Here is a 6,818-nt window from a genome sequence, read left to right as displayed (position 1 = left end):
CTGCCTATGGCTCAGTTTTCCATGCCTGCTTTAGTATGTATAAACATCAGCTGTCTAATATTAGGACATTGTTGCTGATATAAAATCTTAGCTGCTGCCATCAAAATACACTTTCACGTTTTTGTTCCTTGTGCCTGGCTGCATTTCTTCTTTTTACATTTTTTATGTTTAACAGAAAGTAAGAGACTGGCTAGTAACATACTACACTATTTTTCTGGTGTTCACATGTTTTATTTTCAGTTATCATCTCAAGTACACAGTGTTCATCTTCGTAAAACTCTGCAATCAGTTGAGCATAGTACAAGAGATGGGACTTCCTCTTGAAAGATCATCTTTTTAACTCAAAATACTGCAGATCCAGTATGTTAATGCTGCAAATATATTGTTATTGATATGAAGTTATGTTTATGGGCATGACATATAAATAAATATAAGGAACATTTTTTTTTGAAAATGGTACCTTTAAACACATACATTTTATAAATGTGGTAATATTATAAAAACAATTCGGCATTTATTAAAATGCTATTATTTATTCTAAAATAATAGTCACATTGAGTAAATTGGGTTTAGATTGTGAGAAGAGGCCTATTATATGAATGTTATTAAATTGTTGAAAACTGAAACTTGTGTACGGATGTTTTCATATAGCTGTTATGAATATGATCATGCTCTAAATAAACATAAAATCAAATTGAAGATTATTTTGAAAAATAATGTAAAATTTGAAATATTTAAGGAGAATTTGACTTTTCTACTGAAGAACAGGGGAGGGGTTAGGGTGGGATTAGACGTAAAATTCACTTTGATAATATTATATATGAATTTTCCAGTGTTTTAATAGTGAGAGAGAGAGAGAGAGAGTGTGTGTGTGTGTGTGCATGCATGCGTGCGTGGTCATATGTCCCTTATCGTTAACAGGAATGAAATGCTGTATGTTCACCTTGGCAATATCTATTTTACTTAACTGTTAATTTTTTGTCTACTCTTGTAAATCTTGTGTCATAAAAGTGATGAGGGGAATGGAATATATGAAGTTTTGGAAAACTGCATGTCACATATACTTGGATGGCTGATGTGTAAATAATTATCTTTCATATAGGTTTCAGTGTTAAAGTTTTCACTCAGTAAGGAAATTTTATATCATATGCACACATTTTTTTAAATGAAATTCAGTCTCATTCAGTATGCAGAATACTTTGACATATGAAAGAAAAATCCTCAAACCTAGATTGGTATATCAACCTATTTTGCATCTAGTGATGTAAGTTGGCATTTCTTTTTCATAAGATGTGTGATAGATTGTTTGTAAAATTGTTCATGCTAATGTGGACAGTCTTTCTTCAGTCTTCCTTTTTATGTTTTCAAGATCAAGTCAAAGTTTCAAGTTTGATTTTCTTGATAAGCTGTGTTTGAAAATTGTTATCCCCTACTTTCTTTATACTGTTGTTATTAAATAGAGTTTTATCTTAGGATCATTATGGGTTCATGTGCTAAAAAGAGCTTTAAATTTGAAATGTTTGTTTTCACTATTTAGGCATGAGTTATTACTTTGAATTTAACAATGCCATTGATGGCTTTAATGCACATTTATGTTAACTACATTATGAAATATTTAATTTATGTGAAGATTTTACATTCTGCTTTTTGATAATATTATTGGAAAGCTTACATATTAATCATTGCTACCTAATAGGTTTGATGTTGAAGGCTTCATTGGTCTTGTGAGTTTCCCTGTCAAAAATAGTGTGAAGTTGGCATGTTAGAATCGCTGGAGAGTAATATCAGTATTTTCGTCACAATAATAGACTGCTGCTTGGTCAGTGTCTGGAGAGGGTGCACAACTCATCGGATACTTTTTGTGTGTACCAAATTGTTCTGAGAAACTTCATTATCATGGCATTTCAAGAAAAACTGTATCAATTTAGAAAGAACACTTCGGTATAAGTATAATCTGTCTTTTTAAATGAGTTAACACAATACATTGGGTACACATCAATTTCCCTTATTTCAATAATCTCTGTTCCTTTTGTACTAATTTGAATTAGAACTTTAAACTAAGACTTCATGGTTCTGCTGCTAGGCTAATAAGGAAATTAAGAACACCAAGGGTCAGTCGAAAACTGTTCACACACTATCTTTTACCTACAGTATTTCACAGTATTTTATCTCTTTTCTACTCGCTCCTTGTCAATACACACAAAACTACTTAAAATCATTAGAGCATGGAAACACCAGGACGTGCTGGAAGTCAATACAATTGAGAAGATGTTTTATCCTTGTCAACTCTGCAAGAAAACTGGCCAGTTAAGGTTGGGAGTGTGTTCTATACAAGACTGAACATGTTTGATGCAAGTTTCTGTTTGTAAGTTTCTCAGCAGTGTGTCATGAAGAGCTGCTTCATACACTTCTGAAATGGAATATCTGTTTTCTAAGTACCTGTAAAAATCTTGAGATAATTTTAGCAACTTCAATAGATATAACTGAAAAGGCTCTTGCAGCAAAAGATCCCATTATGATACCAAGCTAAAACATAGAGAATTTCTTAACAGTAGGAGAAAATTGTGAGATTATTTCAAAATATGCCCTTTAAAAAAAAAAGTCTTATTTGATTTTGAGAAACACATTTTATAAGAAATCACTGCTTGAAACCATAAAAACAGGTTGGTTCTGTAGTTCAGCAAGATAAGTAGCAAATGGATGTTTAAAACACACCTCGCATGTTTTTGAAAAAATTGACAAATTTACAGTCACATAACTTTGAAACTGGTTGACATATTCATTGAAATTTGATCTTTATACCATTCTTAACATTCAGGATGCGAAATGTCATTTCAGTCTGGTTGGTTGGTGTACCACTAAATATCAGTGTTTTCTTGGGTGGAGCATGAATAGTTACAGAAAAGTCTCCTTGCAAATTTGACTTTATTTACTCTTCATGTATTTCAGCCATGTCCTCTCGTTATCTCATTTCTTTAGTATGTGTTCTTATTACATCTGCATCGTTTCAGTTCTGCTATCGCCACCATACACTACATATCATTGCGAAGTGTGTTCCAAGGATTAATTCTAGTCAATCTTTAGCTTATAAATTAAGTGGAATAAACTTGCAGTTTTGCCAATGCACTCTCAATTTTTTCATTACATTGATCATGTTTCTTTCTGGAACCTGTTCGCATATATTTATTCATAGGATGGAGGTGATTATACCTATGGCTCCTCTCATTTCTTTTGAATCTGCATTTTATATTTAATGTCTTGATTTGTTCTAAAACATACTGCAGGTATTTGTTTTAAAATTACTCAGTCCTCGACATAATATTTGTGGCAAGGGAGTCTCGACCGATACCTCGTTTATTTCTCTAATATAGTATATAATACATTTACTCTGACAGCATTATTGTAATTTATATGATGTATTTGATTAGTGATAGGCGTTAAGCCGTTCAGTGAATCTTGAAAATTGTCTTCATGGAACCTCTCCAAAGTGGCTTTATTAAATACTTTGTACATAACCTAGTTTGGCTCCATGGCTGAATGGTTAGCATACTCGCCTTTGGTCCAAAGGGTCCCAGGTTCAATTCCCAGCTGGGTTGGGTAGTTTAGCCTTAATTGGTTAATTCCTCTTCCTTGAGAACTGTGTGTGTGTAGATAGAGTCTCATCCTTACAGGCATGCAGGTTGCCTATAGGCGTCAATTCAAAAGACCTGCACCAGACCTCTCCAGATGCCATGTGCCATTCTTCTTCTTTTCTTCTTTCAGCTCTTTCTGTTCTCTATTTCTCTCTGTCCAGTGTCCACTGCTCATGAAGGTTCTTCTCTTTCTGGTCTTTGAGATTAGTTCCCTCCACCTCCTCCTAGGTCTCCCTCTCTTTCATGTACCCTCCACCTTCATCACCTTCTTCCCCACATAATCCTCCTCTCCTCTTGTGACATGGCCAAACCATTGCAATCGTTCCTTGTGAATTCTTCCTGCTATTTCTTCAACTTGTACTGCCCCTCTAAAGTATTCATTTTGGACACGGTCCAATCTGGTTACTCCACACATTCATCTCAACGTCTTCATTTCTACCATTCTCATTTTGTTGATTTGACCTTTATTCAGTGCCATTCATCACTGCTAGACCGGGCGAGTTGGCTGTGCGGTTAGGTGCGTGCAGCTGTGAGCTTGCATCCGGGAGATAGTGGGCTTGAGCCCCACTTTCGGCAGCCCTGAAAATGGTTTTCTGTGGTTTCCTATTTTCACACCAGGCAAATGCTGGGGCTGTACCTTAATTGAGGCCATGGCTGCTTCCTTCCCACTCCTAAGCCTTTCCTATCCAATTGTTGCCATAAGACCTATCTGTGCCGGTATGACATAAAACAAATTGTAAAAAAATCCATCATTGCTGGCCTCACCACTGACTTGTACACTTCTCCTTTGGCTGCTAGTTTTCCAGTTTCTTCCACAACTAACCTCAGTTATTTGAAGTGGCTCACTCTCTTGATGACTTCACCGTTCACTTTCAGGTTTTCTTGCAACTCTCCTCTTATTCATATACTGTTCATGCATGATCTTTATCTAGATGAGTTTCTCCGACATGAAGATACAGATATTCTGTTTTCATCCTGCTGATCTTCAACCCTCTCTCTTCCAGTACTGAAGCCCACTGCCCCGGTTTCCTAAGAACTTCCAAAGTCTCGATACTGCTACATATGTTCTCTCTCACTTGTCTGTACATTTCACAGGGGCATTCCTTCGCCTAAGGCTTCTCCGTGCATCTTGTTTGGCCATCATATCGTAGGCCTTTTCCAAATCTATAAACCCCAGTTGAAAGTTTCTTTGCTATTTGTCTCAGTTGCATACAGCAAATAAGATGTGATCCTGTGGGAGTGTGTTAATGTTTTGTGCAGTACACTTTGTTTGGTCTGTTAGCAGTTCCATTTTCTCCAGCTATTTTCCATTGCGCTGCAACCCCGCTAGATAACTGGTCCCTTCTGCCTGGCCTTTTCCAAGTACCTTGGGCTTGACACTACCTATGGATTAAACCCTGTTTTACGGCCAGGTGCCTTTCCCGAGGGATGTATTCACTATTACATGTTCCTCTGGTAGTTGGTAATATGGTGTAGTGTGTATGAATGAAGAGAACACGAATATTCAGTCCCTGGGGAATTAACCAGATGTGATTAAAATCCAAAGCCCAACTGGCAGTCACACCCAGGGCCCTAAGATCCAAAGGCTGCTATGCTGCCCATTCAGCCAAGGAGCGGAACTGCTAGATAACTGGTCCATCTTCACGTATATCAACTAGCATTTACCTAACGTACAAGAAAGTCCAAGAATTATTGAATTTTATTTGCATATAGTTTAATGTTCAGTAATTTCCATTTTAATTGTCTAGATTTATACAAATACTGTATGCTGCGACGTAGTTGATTATTAAAAATGACTGAAAATGAAGGTATGTTTTATTTAATAGTTGAAAATGAAGGTATGTTTTATTTAATAGTTACTCAGTGTCTTGCATCCATTTGTGAATATCTATCTCTTCTGAGATTTATTTATTTCACTACTCACGTCTTAGCAACAGATTTTTATTATTCACAATGTGAATTCATTGTGAGAAAAATTATTTCCAAGATTAAATTGGTAAATTACTGGTAAACTATCAGCATGCGTAGAATATAGTTATCTCCCTAATTTTTATTCTTCACTTTTAAAATCTCTAGAAATTTAAACTGTAAATGAAAATTGATAGAAATACAGGAATTCTTATTTGACTTCATCTTTGTTGGTATTACATTGAGATGTTCAACTGATAAAACTTTTATTTTTTAATATAGTTTATGCTGGCAATACGTGAATTAGCAGGTTTGACATTGCCATTTCCTAGTTGTCAGTTGGTTGTGTACCTGATTTCTATCCGTGTGATAGGTATTGTGCTTTTTCACACACGTGTTTACTGAGAGATGGACATTTTTTAATCATCAGTCTTCGTGATACTGTATTATGGAATTTTTCTGTTTTTGGTTTAGACATCTCCGTCCACTAGAATTTAAATAAAGGACTACTCCGCTTTTACACATAGGCATACATGTGTGAATCTATCTGCGCAAATCTGTCAAATATTTTATTGCATTGTATATTTCTGAAGCGGTTGAAACAATCTAAAAAATTGAAATTATATGGTTGAATTTGGACTTGGTGATAATTCAGATACGGTAATGAAAGTAATTTTACATAAGGAATTGAAAAATTGGGAACATGAATTTTATTATTAATGAAATGTAAATGTGATTCTTAAAAAGTAGAAAAGCTCATTTTCTTCTTAAATGTATAATAATCCTTTGTGTAAGTGGTTTATATGTATGTATAAATGGGTTGTTTCAGGGTGTGTAAATATCTTAGGTCTCAGTGTGCTAGTAAGTTTTTTTGGAGTTCTTTTTGTTTCTTCCTTTTCTTTTATACAGTTATTATACTGGAACTGTTTATTTAAAAAGTTTCAAACTTCAATAAACTTTCATTTTGTTGTAATGATTGTTGTTTTATTTCTTTATTCTTCCATTCCTATAATTATGAACTACTTTCTTTTCTGTGATTCATGGATAAGTTTTCTGAAGTCAGATTGTGCATAAATTTCTGAACATTAAAAAAAAACATGTATTATGCCTGTTATAATAAAAATGATTTTACATTTGTAAATCTGACCATTAAATTCCTAATGCACCCACTTTTGTAGCCAAGTATTTATGGTTGCTGGTGATAGGAATGAGGAACTTCACCCTTTAGAGATCTTTGCATCTTAAGGATAGCCATGAATGAAATTTAATATTCAACCA

The 6,818-nt window shown here is 34.7% G+C and overlaps 1 long non-coding RNA gene across 1 annotated transcript; it reads left to right on the top strand.

The window, feature by feature from the left end:
• The first annotated feature begins 830 nt into the window (after positions 1 to 830).
• LOC136876091 (uncharacterized) lies at positions 831 to 6,514 on the top strand. Its single transcript, XR_010860534.2, has 2 exons — positions 831 to 5,440; positions 5,471 to 6,514. It is a non-coding gene; the product is annotated as an uncharacterized lncRNA (long non-coding RNA).
• Positions 6,515 to 6,818: the final 304 nt, after the last annotated feature.

This window comes from Anabrus simplex, chromosome 6 (genome assembly GCF_040414725.1).
Source record: "Anabrus simplex isolate iqAnaSimp1 chromosome 6, ASM4041472v1, whole genome shotgun sequence".
Taxonomy (NCBI): Eukaryota; Metazoa; Arthropoda; class Insecta; order Orthoptera; family Tettigoniidae; genus Anabrus; species Anabrus simplex.
The sequence above is the reverse complement of the archived record's forward strand: the minus strand, read 5'-3'. Positions and strand labels throughout refer to the sequence as shown.